This window comes from Pipra filicauda, unplaced genomic scaffold (genome assembly GCF_003945595.2).
Source record: "Pipra filicauda isolate LSUMZ 115617 unplaced genomic scaffold, ASM394559v2 scaffold572_size285001_pilon, whole genome shotgun sequence".
Classification (NCBI taxonomy): Eukaryota; Metazoa; Chordata; class Aves; order Passeriformes; family Pipridae; genus Pipra; species Pipra filicauda.
In genome coordinates, this window is record NW_024104723.1 from 131,487 (window position 1) to 153,391 (window position 21,905).

The 21,905-nt window shown below is 37.0% G+C and overlaps 1 protein-coding gene across 1 annotated transcript in view; it reads right to left on the bottom strand.

The window, feature by feature from the left end:
• The window catches only part of SLC38A4 (solute carrier family 38 member 4), a 58,416-nt gene extending 38,455 nt beyond the window's left edge, over positions 1-19,961 (bottom strand). Inside the window, exon 1 of the mRNA XM_027730732.2 lies at positions 19,933-19,961. The gene's annotated coding sequence lies outside the window, so the exon portion shown is untranslated. The remainder of the gene's footprint in view (positions 1-19,932) is intronic.
• Positions 19,962-21,905: the final 1,944 nt, after the last annotated feature.

A 21,905-nucleotide genomic window follows, 5' to 3' on the forward strand; every position in this document is an offset into this window, starting at 1 on the left:
AGAAACAAATGTACTGATTTTTTTAGTTTGATTTTTATGACAGAAGACTTCAGAAAGTTATTGATGTTGCAATAAAAATACACTAGAAGAGTACAAAGGCTTCTCTGGCTTGGGTTTAGGAATAGTTTTCTTTGATTTTTTGACCAAATCATAACAGCAAAACAAGTATTTTTCATAGAAATGCTGACCTAACTTTACTAATAGCACCTTTAATGGAGATTGTTACAATGTGTATTTACTCAGGTACAGGATTAAATAAGAGGTGTGAACTCACCATAGCAACCCCTGCACCACATTGAGATATGCTGCTTCTAAGATACGGCAAATGTTTCTGAAGAAATACACATGAATATTAGGTAAACATCTATCGATTCCAAATTGTGTTTCAAAAATCCTTTGGCATACAGCATGACAAAAAACAGCATAACTTGATGTTATGTACATTAATGTATTACTGGAAGGTATTTTCATTGTGTTATGATTATTGCTTCAAAATGTAAGTTTGATTAACTCCCCAATTCACTATAGCAAAAATAGTGACAAGCCCACTATTGAACTCCCCCTAAATGACACTCTGAATCCTTACATTCCCTATTAATCCAGGAAACTCACCTGTCCTTTTTGGGCCTAATGGTCTGCGATCTGGCAAAAATTACTACATTTCACCGTAAGATATTCAGTAGAGTTATGTGAATACAGTTAAAGTTGAAAGTAGGTTTTCTTCTAAACAGTTCTTTTGTCCCACTTTTAGACATTTTACAGTTTCTTCTTCATTATCCCTCTGCATCTTGAATTTTATCAAGTAAATGTGTCCCTTCAATTTATCTTTATTCAGATAAGGTTTTCTTCTTTTGAATGAAGAAAACATCAGTGTATTTACGAAGTTACTGATTTTTTTTTTAAGTAACTGTTTTCACTTTCAACTTCAAATCACTTTATGCAGTGCCTAAAGTGAGTTCCTGACAATATCCAGTGGGTTGCTATACCTCCTGCAGTGAAGTTTTTCCTGCTATATATTTCTTACACTTTACCCAAAAATTAAAGGCAGAATTTACTCCTGGAAGGAGAACTAAGTGGTCACATTGCTTTGTTTTTTTCTTGATATTAAGCAACCATATTGTCTCTTCCCATATGTCATTTGTAGAGGGGGAAGACCCATTTTCTCACATTACCTGAGAAGACTGATAGAGAACAAGTATTCTGTTTTGCCACATAAAGTTGTCTCCATACATTCTTTCATCACTGTTCACCAGCTTCCTTGGGAGACACATGTCAAAAGTCTTTTATCTACTTGTTATGTGCGTAGAAGCATCATGTGAACAACTCAGGAACTGCGCACAACTCCGGGCCACAAGCTTCCCTCCTCTTGTGGGAAGGAGGGAACGTAGTCCCATATTTAGTCCATTGGGACTACGTGGAAGATGAAAACACAGAGGCTGCTAGCTCTACTAAATTGCTAGTATGCAATAGGGTTGACTTTTCTTGCTCTTTCTTCCCAGTCTACTTTAGCCTGCTTGGACTGAGCAACTACCCGATTCATCAGTATGTTTTAAGTTTTCCACTATTTTCTGAAGAAAGGAAGAGATTGCACTGGGTGTGCAATATAGAGACTCACATGGATGCAAACTGATATACATTTGTGATTGTATAGAGCTGGTATACTACAATGAGCCTCAATGCATCTGGATGCCTCAATGTCTGTGGAAACAGTGAGGCTTTAGACCTTCAGATTTCTTATATAGAATATCACAAAAACGATAAAACTTAATGTCATTGTGTGTTCATCCTATAATTGGCTGCCTGCAAAACCTGTGAAGTGTTGTCCAGTTTAATCATCCATAGTAATTACTTTCTACACTTCACAGCAGAAAGCTCTGGATTTTGCAGGAAACATGAGCAACACTTGGTCATTCTTTCACACCTCAGCATCACCTCCCCCACAACATTAATGTCAGGCCAGCTGAGAGGTGTTTCCCTCAAGAAGACTTTGTTATCCTCTCACTCCTATCCATTTTTATGAGAGAATAGACACTGAATCTTGGATAACCCAAAAGACCTATGCTCACAGCTGTGTTAAAATAATTTAATATTGATATATTTTTTGGAAAATAATGAAAAGCATTATTTTTAATCAAAGGGAAACCCTTGGGGTTCACCTACCATTTGAATTTGCATTTTAATCATATTTCAAGCCCTCCAAGCTTCAGTAGAATAAACGGTATGGAGAATGCAACCAACTGAACAAAACAATTAAGGAAGGAAATCCATGTTCTTGGGACTGGTAAGGAGAGAAAAGAAGATGCTACTGTAAAATATTTAGGTATCTCCAATGTATGAAATGCCTCTGAAATGCTGAAACACAGCAGAGAAGGAGAAACAAGATCCAAAAGTTGTTGTGCAGATGTATTTTATATTGATATCCTTCAATTCAGTATTCTGAATTATGTGTTAGAAATATTATACATCTTAGGTACGAAGAGTGAAAAATCCTGACCTATATGAAAACAAATTAATATGCTAAAATATAACTGAGAATTATAAAAATGCCTGTGTTTTTGCCAGATGAAGAATGTGAAATCAAGCAACTACTGTGCTTACAACAACTAATAGCATATATCTAAATAAAAAAAAATCCGAAGAATTAATACAGTTATTAAAATGCAAAAAATCTATTTTCTATGCTGATGATTATTAAAATGAGTTCTAGTAAGTAGTATAACTTATTTTTTGTAATATCTTCAAAACATATGCATGTGCTTTAAAGAACTCAGGATTTTCAAAAGTGGAGAAGACATGAAAAGATTTGTTTGGAACAGGCTCAGACAAATTATTCTCTATGGCTTCTGGTTTGTCAGAGGTGAGGTGGAACGATTTAACAGGAATAAGATGTATTCCCAACAGACAGATGAGGATTAAAATGGTACCGTCATCAAATTGCTGAAATTTCTGTCTTCAGATGTACATTGACTTTTTTGCTTAAATAATGCAATTTCTTTTTTGATACACAAAAAGTGATGTTCTTTCAACCCTGAAAATGTACAGACTTCTGTGACATTACAGACCTACCTGGCTGAATTTTGAGAACAAAAATCCATCATCATCATCATCATCATGGTTGTGCTTCGCAAATGAAGATTTGGGAAAGGCTCTACTCACGTTTGTTACAAGCACGCTGGTGGCTAAAAAGGCCAATACGAGACAGGCACTTTCAGTTGCAAAAGGCACAACAGAAAGACTCCTTAGGTGATAAATTCTGCAAGGCATGAATCTTTCTGTGTTGTCTTTTCTCCTCGAGAGTGATCCTGCGTGTTTTCTCAAAAGCATCAGCTGCATTATAGATGGTGTGTCTCCAGACCTCCCAGTTGGAGGTCAGAGTAGACCAGTTATGTTGATCAGTATGGCCAAGGCTGAGATGTTGTTTCAGGGAGTCCTTGTATCTTTTCTTTGGGGCTCCTCTCTTGCGGCAGCCGGTGGCAAGTTCACCATAAAGCAAGATCTTAGGGAGGCGGTGGTCCTTCATCCTTGATACGCGCCCTGCCCAACGCAGTTGTGTTCTCAGCAACATGGCCTCAATGCTTGTGACTGCTGCTTGTTCTAGAACAGATGTATTGGTCACATAATCTGACCAGTGGATGTTTAGGACTCTGCGGAGACAGTGTTGATGGAAGCGTTCTAGGAGTCACAGGTGGCGGCGGTAGATGACCCATGATTCAGATCCATATAAGAGAGTAGACAGCACTGTGGCTCTGTAAACACTGATCTTTGTACTTTTCTTCAGGTGTTTATTTCGCCAAACTCTTTTATGAAGCTTTCTGAAAGCACTATATGCCTTTGCTAACCTGTTGTCTATCTCCCCGTCAATCTTACCATCAGAGGAGATGAGGCTACCTAGGTAATTAAACTGCTGGACTGATTTGAGCTCTGATTAACCAGTGGTGATACGGGGATGATGGAAGACTTCCTGAGGTGCCGGTTGATAGAGAACTTCTGTCTTCTTCAAGCTGACTTCCAGCCCAAAGAGCTCAGCAGCTTCTGCAAAGCAGGATGTTAAACGCTGCAGAGCTGCTTCTGTGTGGGTGACAAGGGTGGTGTCATCAGCATAGAGCAGCTCCCAGACAAGATGGTTTAAGGTCTTAGTATGGGACAAAAATCCACAATATCAAGAAATACAACTTCAATATCATACATGGCTAAAACTTATTTTCACCTGCCTGATGTGGGATGCCAACATATCAAAGCCCTAAGCAAATTCCAGCACTACCCATGTCCTTTTTTAACATTGAATTCCAAGTCAAATCTGCCAATTCTTCCCTCATTTATTTTTAAAATTTATTTGTTGTTTGGGGTTTTTGGTATTGTTTTTACTTTGTGGTTGGATTTTTTTTTCCCAGTTATTTGATTTAAGAGAACAAAAAGATTAAATAATCTTGAGGTATTTTGCTTACTGGAAATACTCTGTGTAAGTTCTTTTACTATTCTTTTCCCCACCATTGCAGTAATTTTTCCATAGATTATCGTTACAGGTATATTTTACAATAAAGTAATGAGCAACACAACACAAACACATCTGCTCTATTAATTGAATGAACTACAGCTTTTTGGCTGAAATAAACAATAATATTATTTATAACTCACATTACATTCCATAAACTATGCTCTCATGTATAAAGAGACTATAAATGACATGGTAGGGTTCCATACTCTCTTTTTTCTTTTTTTTCTCCAATGACTTTCCTGATGACCTCTCTTTTAATTTACAAATAAAACCTTGACTTTCTTGACTGCCAGCACTGAAAATCCACCCTGGGATCTGAGATCAAGCTGTGTCTTTTCTGCTTTATGCCAAAATAGACTCCGGTTCTCCTCCTTAGCGCTGAGCTGGCTCTGCAGGGCTGGCAGGAATGTAAAGCAATAACAGTACTTTTGCCAGTAAAAAGATGAAGTGAAAGAATTCTCTCAGAATTAGGAAGATACCAATTTCCAAGTCAGCTTTATAGAAAACAGCTGTCCTTTGAAACGAATGCTCATAGTAGTGTTGGGGTGGGACATCTCATTGCTCGATGTTCCTGCACAACCTTTTTTCCTTTGATCTTTCCAGTTCAGCCCGTAGATCAGTCAACCTGAGGTGCTTGCAGCTGTGGTTGTACAGCCTTTTTCCCTGTCAGCAGTGCTGGACTCAGGTGTTTCTTCCCTCTTCTGATTGTTTGTGCCCCTATGCTTGTGTTGATACTGGGACTGCTCAGTGCATTGAGCAGCGTGGACTTCTGTGGAGGTCCCATGTTTATCTCTTTGGAGTCAGGTCCCAATACAGCTCTGCAAACAGTTGGGCTGTCACAGATATATGCTCACCCTTCTGTGTCTATATTTTTGGGGTATCAGATGAAATCTAGGAAGTCAGTTTCCTAACTATTTTTTTCCAATGCTTGTCAAAGATGAACATTTAGCCAGTTCTTTTCACTTAGCTATAAAATCTTCCATAATTTTTTGGAAGTCAATATTCCATATAATAGTTGGCAAATATATGCTTGCAGTGAGAGTCTGATGGATGTAAAATCCTTTTGAATAGAGCATGAAGACTTTAGTTTGAGATGTCCAACTTCCTTTGGGAACTGTGTGTCTCTGTGGAGCTCAGGCACCTACATGCACTCAAACATAGAGATCAAGCCCACTCCTGACATGGGATAAGGGCTCACTCCTTGCAAGGATAGGAGTTTACACAGGACAGAGAAACATGGGCAGAGCAGAGAGGGTGCAGGGCCTCACAGCAATCAAGAAAGATTCCAACAGAGACTGCTCCAGTGGTTTTTTAGAGCTATGATTATTCCTGCTGCCGAGCAGGAGTACTGGGGCACATGATGGGTCAGAAATACTCTCTTAGGAAAATGGCAACAGGTGAGGCCAGGCAAAGACAGGATTGTTTCCAAAGGCACATATGAAACCCCCTTCCACGTCTGCAGTGGGTCTTAGCACTCTCAGCAGAACAGAGTTCAGCTGCCTAATCTTGTAATTAACTGTTTTATTTCTTATTTATTAAAGAGGATAGAGAAAAGGTAATGATGGACAACAAAGATGGCTGCCCCTGGAACTCTTTCAGGCGGTGGACCACAAAATCCCAGGTTCAAACTCTGGGAAATAATTGGCTAAGTTTCAGTTGGTTCTTAGGGAAATGACCATGTAAAGTTCATGGTGACCTGCTGATGTCTGGATTGTCAGATGCCCAGTACTATCTGCCAGTCCCAGTGGCTGTCCCCCACAAGCCCACATGACACCAGCCTCACGGAGAGCACTGACTCATCATGCAGTGCTGAAGCAATCCTTCTGGAGAACCTGATGAGCACAGAAGAGTAAAACTGAAAAATTATTTGTAATTTAAACCAGTAAAGATTTAACAGGAGAAGAAACATTGAGCCACAGGAAATGTTCACCAGCATTTACAGTTCCTTCTCCCGATACATCCTGTGTGAAATGTGATTCTCTGAACTGTTTCTTTGGTTTTGATGAAAGAGATATTTAGTGGAACATTATTTTTGATTTTATATGTAATTTGGCTCACTGAATATACATGTACACTAAGAGTAAAGGAAGATAATTACAAAGGCAGATTAACATAGCTTCCACACAATCCAGAGATTTATGCATAATTTCTTCTAGAAAAAATTGCTTTGTGCTTGGTTTGGCTGGTATAATGCACTTAAGTTTTTTTTTTAAATGTAATTTTGTAGGCTACTTCTGCAAATAGGTAGTTGAGACTTAATTTTAATAATCACAGTGATCTGAATATTTACTTGCTTCTGCCCAAGGGTTAAACATCTGCATGTGGCAGAAAAGGTATCTGTAACACTGACCCTCTGTAAAACTCTGTTTTCCTACTAGCCACCACCAAAAAAAGGTAACTCTTTTCAGGAGTAAACCCAAATTCATGAAAGTAAAGACATTCATAGTTAAGACATTGACTCTTTTTTTCTCTTAACTCAATACAATTTGTTTATGTACTACAGCATCTGCTGCCAATTATGTAAGACCTGCTGCAAGAACTTGTGTTATCTGATGAATAAAGGACAAAGTCTCAGTTTAGTTTTGAATTTTCAGAGTTTAATGAATTCTTCTGCAACCCTGACCCAGGAAAATTGTCTCTTTCTATGATTAATGTAAAAACTACTTTCACTGAGTGCCTTGAGGTTGCAACCCTACATGTTAAGTGTTATCCAAATGTAATCAAAGGACATTCCTTGGGGCAAAGTGCTAAAATTCACATATTAGTTAACAGACAAATGTTTTTTTAAATTGAATGAACTGATAGATTACATTATCAGAAGTAACTTTCACATTATATGAGTTGTCAGTCATTTAAATTAGAAGAATTATCCTCCTAATCCAAATTCTATCCTTGGCTCAATTTTTAATATTCAGACTACATGGACATCCATTTTGACATCACACAAACTAGTTAGCAATCAGAAAGCTTAATCCTGTTTATTTCATTCAGATAAGTAATCTCACTTAGGTTAATGAAGTGCTCTTAAGAATAATATGAACCTGGTTACTTAATTCTTGCTTAAATAATGTTAAATCATTTAATTAAATACCTTTTCTCTCCCCAAGGCTACTGATAATAAAAATTAACCGAGTCACACATATTCATTTATGATCCAGTACAAATCACATACATTCCCAAGGAGAAAAACAAAAAGAATTTTCTTTAAAGAGAAGTATGCTTTTAGTATCAGAGTGAAGACAGAGTAATACTACTGGATTACCATAATTAACCAGGCCAACTTTAAAAAAGCCCCACCCAAATATGCAGACAATTTGCATTCAGAAATTAATTGGACTCGGTAAAAGAATATTTTTCATTTATTACTTGCAAATGTACACTTTTTCCGAGGACAAATGTGTGTGTGCTCATTTAATAAACAATATATGTGATTACATACATGAGAATATGCAGAACAGTGGATTAAAGGGCACATACATGAGAATATGCAGAACAGTGGATTAAAGGGCACATAGACAAACTGATTATGGAACTTCTTGTCTTCTTAACTCTTGAGCTGGCAATTGAAACACTAAGTCCATCACAAAGGAGAAATACACCTTGGGAAGACAGGCAATATACACTCAATTACTGCTCTATATTTTATGGATATATAATTGAGTGGAGATAAGTGTTTTTCATTTGTATGAATATATATTGCATGTAGAAAACTGCATCAAACAAATGCTGATGTGTCCCCACTGAAGAACATTTTTAGCAAGGATTGCACCTACAAGAATGAATGTTGTGACAATCCTTACTAGCAATCACATTGTGATGATTAATAGTCAGCAAAGACCAGGTAAAATCTTATAGTATATATTCAACTCTAAATTTTATACATATAGATATATTAAAATCCATAAAGTCCTATATTATGTTGTTTCAGTAAGAGACTGGCATGTTAGTACATAAAATGTTAACCTGTCCCATGGAGAGAGCTGGGCTATTGCTCCAGGCAGCACACTGGGAGGGGAATAGCAATTCCATATGGCTTCTGCTTGAGCTGCGCAGGTAGCTCAGTAAACATGGGGTAGGGAATAGCATCACTTATTTTCACCAAATAACCAATAGCTATGGCTAGAAAAATATTCACTGAATTAAGGTTATGCAACCTTTGGCATTCTCAGCCTCTTGATTTCTTAATTGGATAAATAGCTATTATACTTTACTCATTTGATTAAATAGTATTTCCAGGTTTACTTTTGTGATTGTTTCTCTCTTTAAAATATAAAATCACAGAAATAACAAGACCCTAAATCTTTTGGCACTTTAATTTGTTTTTGGGAAAACCTGGCTTCATTACACGTAGTCCACAAAAAGCTATCACTTTCTTTAGCTTAGACCTTCCAGGGCATTTCACCTTCAGCCAGAGCCAAAATGGAAATTTTTAGAAAGATGAAAAACTTTTGAGGTTACTGATGTGTAACAGCAAAATTAGATAAGGCACTGTCAAAATGTTCTAAGCCAATGTATTCCAGCAGTACATTGCTATCCTTGCTCTTGGGAAATCAGAGTGCCTTTTTCTCCAGGAGTCTCTTAGCTCCCTCTTATTTGCTTCCTCAGCCCTTCCTTTCAGCCCACTAGTGTTTTATCCTGTAAGAATATGTGTTAGCTACATGACAAGTGAGAGTGTAGCATGACTTAAGAGGAAAAGTAAGAGAGACAGGTGTCTAGAACAAAAAGAAAAAACGTGCGATAAGAAAATGGTTGATCCAATTGTGTAAGACAGTCAACCTGTACAGGCTGACACTGGGATGAGACTAAAACAGAGTATTTCATGTGTGCCTGTGGTAATTATCAATATTAATATGAGTATATAATGGCTGTTAAAAGCATAAAACTAAGAGAAAAAAACGGATAAAATTTATACAAATTATTATGATAATTTAAATCTTTATTACCAGTATTTACTTATGTCTTAGGGTTGAATAATAAACCTTTAATTGCAGGTAAGCAATTTTATGTCAAAATAAATCAGAACTTGAGCACGGTGATAGCATTTATCCAACAATGCCCTTGATTTTGCTACTCATTCAGCATTCTTTATATTAAGTTTTAATGCAAAGTATCTGAAGCATACCGTTAATTCAGATGTTAGATACAACCCATACAGAATGAAATGTTCCCCATTCTATCCCCTTTCTTTTTTTCCTTTCAACCCATAGAGGCCTTATTTTTACAGTACAGTTTTACTTTTTTGATCTCTAAACTAAGAGAAAAACTGAGCCAAATAAAATAAAACCCACATGCAACAAGCACAGTTGATTGCTGAGGCTGGAAGGGTGAAATGCAAAATGACTTCTTGTTGCAGGAATGTTTTGTTAAGCGTTGAGAAATATTGCTTTCTGAAGGAACTATGCGTACTAAATTGCCTTGAACAATATCATATCAAAAGACTGATGACCGTAATTTAAGAGTGGGAGATCTTAGTCTAGAATAGAGTAAGAAATATCTTTGTTAATTTATTCTGGTTTCAGTGCTCGTTAAACAAAATGTGACCTGTTCTGAACCCCAGATTCATTGAGAAGTAATATAAAACATTATTAAAGGACAGACATTGGATAGCAAAAATCCCACCACTGTGTCAACACTCAGGCCCCTGAAGGTCTCAGGCAGCCCTTGCCAAAGGTCTATAGGTGGCAAACTTCCCTCCACGCACTACCAGAAGACTGGCTCAAGCACCTAAAGTGGTCTGAGCTGCAGCCTGTGGTGTTTTCTTACCATTTGAAGGCAGATTTTTTGGTCCTTGCAATACACTGGTGTGTTCATGGGAGATGTTCTAGCCAGTGAGTAAGATGCTGCTGAGGGGACCCTGGTGTAGGAAGTCAGGTCTACTGCACCTATGCTAAAATCTCTACCATAATTACTAACATTTGCCTCAGTTGGAAGGTGGACAAGGTTAGTGATGTTACAAGGTTATTGGTGTTAAAAATCAAGGGAGGACAATTATAGTGACCATCCAAAAAATATCAGTCTGAAGAGAATGAAGCAGTTCTTACTTTCTGTATGAGCATGGGAAACAAATCAGAGGAAAATTAGGCAATGTCACCTAAAAAAAATTCTAGTGACCAATATTTTAAAATGTCCAGAACTCCAAGCTCAAACACCAAGCCCCCATCCCAACACTGTAAAAATTATGCAGATTTTGAAAATAAATTGCAGATGTTCTGGCAAGAATTTAGAACCAAAGATATGAACAGAATCTGTCTGCTTTTCTCATTTACCTCAGCTACTTATCTCACCATCTACAATGCCTTATTACATACATGTATACACATGTAAATACATATACATATGTATTTAAATTAGGTAACGAAAACAGGCAGAAACTTAGAAATAAATCACAAAATAAAATCAAGCCTGTAATATTGTTGTTTCAGATTAAACAGAGATTCACTGTATCACCAGCATACTGGCACTGGCAGGGACTGAAGGTGAGTAGAGAAAGAATCAGAATGAAACACAGAAAGTTCAGAACATTGTCAGAGCACTATCCTTCTTCAAATATATATATATATTTGCACATAAATGTTATTCTATATATATGTCCATAAATGTTATTTTAAAATTTCAAATGTCAATACTAGTATCACTATAGCTCATATTTTAGCTGTTATTAAGCTAGCTCTAATTTAAACAGAGTATTTCAAAGTCCAAGCAAGAATTAAATTTGAGTTGGGATATATTTAGGAATAATGCAGTTCTAAACATTTCAAGTTAAAACCTTTTCTTCATGAAGTAAAATGGAGTCTAATCAGGATTTCATTATTAAAATTGAAATTATTTGTCTGGTTCTGCATTTAATTGGGCTAATTAATGGCTGGACTAAGCATAAGTTGTTTTATTTCCTAGGAAAGGACTCTATGTACCATATTTTACAAGAGTTATATTATTTGGTATATGTTTAATGTTAACTTCTAGTGAAAAAGTTGTGAGATGAAGAGGACATCTTATTTTACACAACCTGTTTCACAATTAAGCCTCTTTGAAACTAAGATATTTAAATGAGCAGAACTATCTCGCTTGTTTTGTTCATATGACTTTTATATAATCCACCTATGGCTGATACTTCTTGAATTCATGCAGCCTCATATTCTTGATCTCTCTTTAAAGATTAATTTATAATTAAAACTGAAATACACACGGCAACCTACACACACAGGTATAAAGTTCCCTTAACAGAATTTTAAGGCTGCAAGATCAAGAACTTGGAGGATATAGAAATGAAAGAATCAAGACTGCCAGTGAATTCTCAAGTCATGCCTCTTTTTTAAATATGATTAATATTTAATGATCTTCCTCTCTTCTTTGTTTCTGTTCCCACTAAGAGTTTTTCCAGAAGTTTTTCTTTGGGCAGCTCTGGAAAGTAGTTCCTCCAGCTCAAGAAGCCCACTGCTAAAGTTCTAGATTTTATTTAAAAACTTGAAGGGATTTACCAGGTCATATTTTTTCTTAATATTGATCATTAATTAGCAGTTGAAGCATGGAAGTTATGTATAGGCATAGAAGTGCCTTAGCTTGTAATCTATCACGGAAAAATCCAGTCCAAATAAAACTGGACAAGGTTATAAGGCACGTCACATGTCAGCAGTGAGAAGTTTTGGACAGTTTGATGTTAATGGGAGCTGGAACTGACTAGTTCTGCCTGAACTGCAATCTATAAGGAACATAAGAAAATAGAGAACCTAAATTCATTACTGGTTTGGTAGGCTTTTCTTTTCTTTTTTCTTTCCAAAACAATTTTCAACAGCCTGCAATGTCTGTGTTCTTCCTTGTCATAGACAGCTCTGGAAATCTGACACAAAGGATAAAGTGCAGAAGAAGAAAAGGTTGCCGAGTGGTATTTTAGCTGTTTTCACTTCTCTGAAGTAGCCTATAGCTCTTAAGGAGGTTATAACCCTTCTCTGAGCCCACAGACAAATCAGTTTTTGATCCAGCATGATTAGAATATGCCATATGAAATGGGCAGAAACTAATCATAGACTGAGGTCCAGTTTGATAAACATTTTGAGACTAGAAGTACCCTGAAAAGTGCAATATTTATTTAGAAAATTGCAGAAGAAAAATATTGCATCTTTTTATTTTGAACAATTAGCTTCAAAATTGACCAAAACACAATTCAAACGTCTAGTCTGAATGGCCACACACTGCACCAGATCAATATGTGGAAAACACTAAAACACTGGAGTCTCCATCTACCAGGTAGGGAAAAAAGTAATCTATTTAGTGATAATTTAACACTATTCTTACTTACGAATTCTCTGAGTTCATTGCAATCAATCTGCCTTGCCTTGCTAAAGAACAAAATGCAAACAGATTCAGCAGTAAAGAACGTGACCTCATCAACTTGAATACCTGCCCTACCTTGTGGCTGTCATTAACTCATAGTTGTTGACCAAAGGGATCATAAAAGTTTTTTTGCAATTAATGACTGATGGTGAATTTTAAAATCCAGAGCTATGTATGTTAAATTAATCAACAACAGTTCCCATGCCCATGTTTATTCAGGTTTTATTTATTGTGAAATGTGAGATGATATATTTTACTTGTCACTGTGGAAATATTGATATAATGAGTGGGAAGAAAATAGAATAGTTGAAACATAGTTAAATTATAATTAGTACTAATTATTGCAGTAAAAGCAACCTTCAGGATTTTGGAGCCGAAAATGCTGATTCAGGTTTTGAGTTTGAAAATAAAAATGTAACATTCAATTTATATGTGGACTTATATGTCAGGTTTTAGATTGTGGTTCAAAAATACCTGGGAAAGCATGTAAACATATACACGATTAGCACTTTTTTGGATAAGGGCATGGTACAGTAGAAATAATATAAACTTTATAGTAAAACAACATTAAGAATACATGCTATAACTAAAGAAAATTATAAGCTGATGTCAAAGACACTGATTATATTTCAAGGAAATTACAATTTCCCATTAAACTAAGGCATAATATTATAAGTTCCATAAGAAAAAGAAATTACCTAAAACTTGACTCTATATGTGCAGAATTTTACCCAATGTAGATTTACTTCTTTGTGGAGCTATTCAAATTCTTCTTTGTTTGCAATGTATTTGGTGAAATTAGTTTATGAGTTTTCTATAATATACTATGCTTCTTGTTTAAAAATTTTTTGTCACCACTGTTTTTAAGATCCCATTTTATCAGTGAATATTTGAAAAATTACATTTTGTTGGCATTTAAAATTCAGAAAAATATATAAATTGCAATAACTTCAAAGAGATTTCAACTTGGTATAAGCAGATTTCTAATGCTGATTAAAGCATTGAAACTTATGAAGTGTTTCCACATAAAAGAATTTCTTTTGTTTAATTAAAAATAAAATTAATTTTTTACTCCTTAACATAAAAATTTGTCAAAAATTTCTGCATATAGCTGTTGTTTTGAATAAATCATAGAATCATAGACTTGTAGAATTGCAGAGTCATAGAATCATGGAATAGTTTGAGTTGAAAGGGACCTTTAGAGGACCTTAAATTTAGCCACCTGATCTTGTTGCAGAAGGAAAGAAAACTGGGTGAGAAAATGCAAACTATCAATTTCACAGCAAATAGACAGCATTTCAAGATGCAATATTGTAAAGTGCCAGAAAAATATAAAGGTGAAGGCCTCATGAAAGATGGAGACCTGATAACCCAGTTCCTCAGGGAATGACTGGCTGTGACTTAACTGCTGCAAAATGATGGTGTATGTTATAAACACATTTATTTCAAAATTGTATAAAAGAGAAAGCTATATATTTCAGTACCTTCATAGTAGACTCATACTTTTAGGTTTGAAAGTGCCAGGTACCATACCTTTTCTGCTGAAGAAATGTAAAATGTGTCATCCTTTAAAATTTCCTCATATGGTAACTAGCATGTACATGGTTGAACATTAGTTTTCTTTTATCCTTTAGACTCCTGGGTCTTGATGTAAGGTAGGTGGGTATCAGGGTGTCCAAAGGAAGAGGAAGAAGAAGCTTTAGCAAATGGAGATACATGTCACCACTGAAGGATTATGCATGTCACTTGCATTTTAAGTACTTGAAATTACTCACCATCATCTCTAGATCCTGCTTTGTAACCAGCTGCTGTTTAAGAGACAAGTATGATTTTAGTCATCAGTTAAACACCATAATTCATCCTTAATTTCTATTCAACTCAAGATTAATCACAATTTCTTGATACGTCAAGGAACAAAACAGGGCTGACTTGCTTCTTAGAAGAATTGGGTACCTTAAAGAGTAAAATAGAAAAGTAAATGCCTAGTAATTATTTCATTCAAATTCCATTATCATGAATCTCTCTTTCTCTCTCTCTGTATGTATGTGTGTATATGTGTATAAAAGAAGAGAACAAGGGAAAATGCCTGTTATTACTTTGACTGCCATATATTCATTCAATTTGGCAGCACCTGAAGGACTTCAAGACTCATGAAGTAGAAAGTGTAAAATGTGTTTTTAAATCTTCATGCTCCATCTGTTTTTAAATTAAAACAACTATTCCAAATTTTCCATTTGTATTCCTCAAAAAGTGACTTGCTTTTTGGTGAAGGTATGTTTCATTATGCTCCTTATTTCTTTAGCTAGTTAAATCTACTAGCTTCTGTAGCTCAAATATATTTTTAAACTTGCAGCATTTGCAGTGGACCTATGGATGGAGAAGATAATATTTTAGTAAGTATGTTTAGCACTCCATTGTTTATATAAGGATATATTTTTCAAATTTCTATAAATGTTTGTTATGAAGTCAATCACTTCTTCACTGTCAGAGCAATAAATGTATGTCTAAATGGTCTTTTTCAGGCTGATGTTCCCTTGCTCTGCTCACGCCATGGGTCCAGCAAGAGCTGTGTGGCCCAAGCCAATAGACTGTCAAGCTTGACCATTAAATCCACCCACATGGCTTTCATTTTGTTCAAAACATTTGAGGAACAAACAGAGGCCTGACTCCAGAAGACCTTGTAAATACTGCTGAGAATATTATCTTGAGTCTGTCTGTGTGTTAAGTAATAACTGGAACAAATAGTACAGTACTGTGTTGCCACTTACAGTCAGTTTTGAAATACTGTAACCTCTGTTTATAGATCCTGAGGGGGAAGAAGTCAACCCTGAATTGTCCCGAAAGATGTCTTTTGCCTTGAAGTCTACTTAGAAATGTTTAAAGTTAATGACAGTTTTTGGAAAAGCTCTGCTATCCATAAATTTGCAGAAGAAATCAAGTGTAGGGGCTCTCTGTCATCCAATTTAGCTTTCAGATACCATGGGCTGAGCATTGACAGCTTCTCCTCTTCTTAGTCTCTCACTTGTCTCCTCGAGTGGAGCTGCACTGCTGGTTAGACTCATAGGCTTCCCAGAAAGCAGAGAGGAGAGCAAATATGCACAGGAGAGCTTCCCTGCTGAGGGGGACAGAGAACCTACCTTGACTGAAGCTCCCCTTCCCAAGACTTGGTTTTCTATTTTAACTGATCACAGTTTAATGCAGAAGGCAGAAATGGTGCTGGGAGTTAGAAGAGGAATTCAAAGTCTGTTTCTGTCACACTAAGTACTAAACTACATAATTATATGTCCTTTTTGGTCCCTTATTTGCTACTGTAAATCACAGGTTTAGAGACAGGCATCAGCTCCTCACATGTCTCTAATGCTTGGCTAAATATCACCTTGCCCCTACGTCAAGCAGTCCTGTATCACCAAGATACTGAAACATGCATCTATCTTATGCACACATTTAAGAGGATAATTTAACATAATTTTCCAAACAAACACTAGAACAAGAAGAGCTCTGTAGTCTTGGGAGGTCAGATAGAAAATTAATTTCAGATGTGCCTGGTTTATTCCTCAGTGGCTTGTTTCCTCGATCTAGGAAGACACTGAACATGTACTTCTGTGCCTTCTCATATGCAGTCTCATCCAGCTTGCTTATGCAGGAACCGTATAATTCCAGAGGTGCAAAACAGACATGTAGTGAAATCGGTTGTTTTAATGAAAGACTCTTGGGTAAGCCATGTTAAAAATGCGAAGTCAATTTGGTGTAAATAGTGTAAGTCAACCTGGATGTTTCTACCAAAAACCTTCCACATTTAAACTTCTTAGTTTAAATTATTTTTTCTCCAAAATTGTTATCCCACTCCAATGGTGAGGTAAAAGGTGTTAGTTTAAACAACTCAAAGGCCAGAAAGAGGACAGATTCACACTCAGGAGTGGCTACTGCAGTGGGAAAGCACTCGCTGCAGAGAACAGCTCCCTGTCCACGCTGCCCAGCATAGGCCTTTCCCTTGCTGGGATGCCTTGTTGTATCTCTCTGTAGGTTTCCCGTCATTCCAGCTGGTGACCCTACTCTCATTTGTAATTCCTGCAAGATGCATCCTTTAAAGACCAAGGTATTTCATAACTCTTATGTAACACCAGTGATATTATAAGAAATAATAGGTTCCCTTTCCTTTTTAAACATGTTTACAAGCAATTTTTTAAAAATACTAAAATCATTGGATTGCTAAGACAATTAGAATATAAACTATTGTTTTAGATAAAGGAAATGTCATATGCAGCCAGCAGGACACCTAGCAGGAAACTTGGACCCTAATGTAAATTTTAAAGTTAAAAACAGAGTTTCTAGATAGAGATTCAGTTTCTCCCTTTTAGGGCTCAGCTACAATAGAAGGATACAAAATAGGAATATCTCATCTGTGTTAGGATGGCCACACAGTAATCACCTCCTTTACTCACTGGTGGAGGAAGAGGTGGAAACTCTTAAGTAGAAAAGAAGCTCTTGTAAACAGTTGGCAAGTGCTGCTGGTGAACAAACTGAAGATGGAGGATTTTGCAAAACAATGGAAAAGAAGTCAGGAGTTTCACATTAGAAATAGTCTTCATTTAGCACAATGACAACTTTGCATCTGACCAAAACACACTCTGCATGTTTGATGCAGAAATAGACATGTATACATTGTTTAATCAAAGATAGGTTTTGGTACAAATTTTTCATGCAATCTGCAGAGTTTGTGGCTGAAAATCTTTGGAATAGGTTACAACTCTAACAAATGTTTCCATACATTCAAGCAATCTTTTTTAAAGCAAAATCATTCCCTGTATTCCTTTGCCACTGGCTTTAATATGTGGCTGTGTTGAAGAGGCTATGCGTGTCCCATGTAGAGGAACTGCTAGTGTCTGGCTAAAGTAGATTGGCACAGGCGAGTGTGATCTGGCAAAGAGCAGATCCTTTACTCATGAATCAGCATAAGCAGTTTGGTTTGGACAGAAACAAACTGCAGAATGCCAGCACAGCAGGAGCACTTCCTCGAATACATCAATGGTATTCCTTTCCATATGGCATGGCTGCATTCTTTCCAAGAATTTCTAGGCCTGTATTCTTACTTTTCAAAGCATTTTTAAAAACATACAACCCTTGTTCTGAATGTCCCACAATGAACAAAAAGGGATGTAAAAATTAGAAGCATAAAAATATTAAGAGCATCAATCACGCAAAGCATGAACGTAGATGGTAACAGTGTCCCCTGTACTTAAAATATACATGTTGATGTTTTTTTCTGGGGAAGCAGATATGTTAAACAGTCTTGTTTCCTCTATCTTGGTACTTAAAAACAATATTTTTTTTCATAATGTTTTATTTCCTCTATAACTAAGCACTAAAGTACTACTTATACTATTGACATGTACTAGATTTCAGCTGCATCAGTAACTGGGGCGTAGTTTTGCCTATTTCAGCAGAATGTGATAGAAGAATCAGAAGCAATATCAGAAGTAATACAATAACTGAGTTATCTTACAGCATTTCTGAGGCTATGGATAAATTCTGTGGTCATCATGTGTGAAAGAATAGGAAAACAGAAGGTCAATGTGTTACTACTTATAGTAGAGTGGTTGTCCTTCATGTCCCAAGGCAGGAAAGTGCCAGGGAGTTGAAACCTATGAATCCATCTCCACCTTTGTGAGGGACAGCCACAGCACACACCCAGGGGTGTGGGGACACTGAGCATGTGCACCAGCCTGACAGCCTCACGGTCTAGCAACCATGGCGGTGTTGGATCAAGGGTTGGACTTGATGATCTCGAAGGTCCCTTCCAACCCAGCTGATTCTATGATTCTACGGTTCTATGATTCTACTTCCAATTTATTAAGCACTTTATGAATGGCCTTGCTTACAGAAATGTTTGAAAACTTTTAATCAGTCTCACTTCTTTGCATTTAAATTACATCTCTACCTTCATAAAATCTCTGTTTTTTTGAAAGTTCCCTTTAATACACAGAGCACTTCTGTATATCAATAATTACTTTTTAGTAGCCCAAAACAATTTCAGGACTCAAGCAGTGAACTGAAAAAGTTTGCATTCATTAAATCAGGTGATTCCCTTGTTACATTCCACCAGGATGGTGTTCACATTGGCATATCTATTTTAATTTATATTCATTCTCTGAGAACTTTCAGCAACATCTGATGGACTTTGGGGTCCCTTCATCTGAAGATCCCTATGGGCACTACTGGCCCAGGAACATCTATCCTCTCCAGTCTGGGAGGTCTCAGAGGAAGGGACATCAGGAGGAAATGCTCTGCAGGGACTGTCTTACAGGTGCTGCTTGACCTCATGTGAAATGACTAGAGGGACCAAAATTACTTGGTACACAAAACCATCACTACTTTGATAATAAACAACTCTGCTCCATTTTTAATGTTGCCCCACCCACACCGCACCCCCCAACTGACAGATAATGCAGTTTATTTGTTCCCCCAGTGCATGAATGAGATGAATGGGGAAAAGAAATGGCTTTGCATGTTAAGGCAGGCAGTGAGACAGAACCTTCTACATACTGTACTTTTTTTTTGTTGTCATCAGTGCCTCCCAGATTCCTAGACATTCTTCAGTGGCTAAAATCCTCTTTATCACTTGCATATTACTATTTACAAAAGTTTCAATCTGACATAAAGCTCACCTTTGTGTAAGCGTGGTTAGGTTGTTTTGTTGTGTTTGGTTTGTAGCTAACCTTACCTGCCAGTGAGGGAAGTGAAAGGTCACCCATGAGCTATTGAATATTTCTTCTGGCTGACAGGGATTTCAAAGAGTAGAGAAATTCCACCAGTTATACAGCCAATATACTTAATCCAGTTCTCATTCTGTCATTGCTGGAGCAGTAAAACAGAACAACTTAAGTGGGTTTTTTAATACTTTTTATATCAGAAGTCTAGACGTGGGACATTTATGGTAGATAGATCTTGGAATTTCACTTTACTTGTGGAGCCACTGGAATTGAAGCATCTTCAGAGTGTGATAGATCTCAAATTGTCCCTCACGGTAGTGCTTAAGAGCATCTGTTGAGCATAAAGAGAGCACTGACATTAGTAGAAAATTCAGTCTTTGGAAAAGAGATAGTTACCATTCAGGATGAGAGAAGACATCTTGGACAGAGTAGTTTAGAAGTGAAGGCAGTAGGGGACTCTAATCCTGCGCTGGAGTATCCTGCAAAGAAAAGATGATGCAACCAATTTCAAGGGTGATTTTCTTTGTTATTATAAAAAGTGGAGATCAAAGCATTTTTAATTCACCTGGAATTAAAAGATAATTAATTTAATTTTTTATTTTTCCCATGAATTTATGAAAAGCCTGCACCCTTCCCAAGCAACATAGTTTCTCTGATTCTGTGTGAAAAATGAAGTTTCTAACCTGACAGAGCATCAGCTAGTGGGAGCATGGTGACTCAGCAGTAATCTCCCACTCTTTTGAGAAAGGGGATTCACTGTCTTTGATTTTGTTTGTCTTGTTTTTTCCACTTTCTCCCTCAACAATTTTTCCACCACTTAATTCTGCTTTGACATCTCTATGCTGACAGAGAAGTTAAGATTGATGACCTGTTATGTTCTTCTGCTCAGAGAAGATGAATCAAAGTAATTGTCTTACTAGTAAATAAAAATAGCCTAATTTTTTTTCTCCCTCCCCCCCCCCCTTCAAATAGAACATAGAACAAAGGAGTTCAGGGAGCAAGGAATTATATGGAAGGCAGTTGAATGTAATATGATGGTGGTGGTTGCTAAAAAAAAAAGGGGTAGCGCTGGGTATCTTGCCAGTTTGTTCAGACTGAGACTTAGCTCTCAGCTTTGGAGGAACTAGCTGAGTTTTTGAGTTGACAATGTAAACAGCTGTCAATTTGCTTTTGTAACCAGAAGTAGTACAATTTTAAATAGCCAAGCTATTTTTACTTTTATAATTGATCCTGGGTATATTTCTTGTCTTCTTCCATTCAATGTCAGTTAAGGAACATGTAATCATTGGAGACCAAGCTATAGTTATAGATAATAAAACCATTTAGCCTGCCATTTTTTTTTTAATGGAAAATGCCTCAGAAAGGTAGAAAAAAACCCCCCAGTAAAATAAACCCATTCATAAGTATTGTATGAAAATTGCTACTGTTTTTAGAGTAGTATTTTTTTCATATTTTTGGAAGATTTCTCTTGGAGCAGTCTTATCAAGGGTGGTTTACTGGAGTCTTTCTGCTGTGCCTTTTGCAACCGGACATGTCTATCTCATATTGGCCTTTTTAGCCACCAACGCGCTTGCAACAAGCGTGGGTAGTGCCTTTCCAAATCTTCGTTCGCGAAGCCCAGCCATGATGATGATGAGACTGCAGCAGCATTTGAGGGATCCCACCACAAATACTGGAAAGAGCAATCTTGGGCTCTGTCTTAGGTATTGTATGTGTTCTTGTATCTCTAGAAGCCATGACAGTGGTCAAAACCCTGAGGAGTTTCACTGTGCTTCCTGCTAGCAGGAAATATCCTTGCAGTCTGTAACACATTTTCAATTTTCTTTTTGGTCTTCCTTTCCAAGATGTGAAAGAGTTTCCAGGGATTGGGAGGCAGTGTGTTAGTGTATGTTGCAAGTCCTCCAGAAGGAGTCCAGCATCCATTGACCTCAAAGGGGTGGTGAGCAAACAGGGAGGATTCTGGTCTCCTATTCCTACATCTTCATGTAGTTCAGCATGCAGGTGCACATGGTTCGTGCGTACTTGCACTGCTAAATTATGCTTTATTTCCAGGAAAATTGTGTTGTGTTCTTACATCCATTTCACTCACTTGTCCCATCCTGTTCTACCCCGAAGCAAGGCTGAGTTGCAGCTCCTGCCTGCCAACTGCACCAAGAGGCTTCTGATTCTCCTCTGTCCTTCAGCTTTAGGCATCCTTGGTGCTCCTTAGGTGTCTCTTGAACATTTGTGCTTGCCCTTTTTCAAACTACTATGTCCTCTGAAGCCACTTATTAAAAATAATCTTTGTTTTTATGGAAGCGCATGAAGATAGTGATGTTTTAACACATAGTTGAAGCAAAAACCTATGTGTATAGACGTGATCCCTTGCT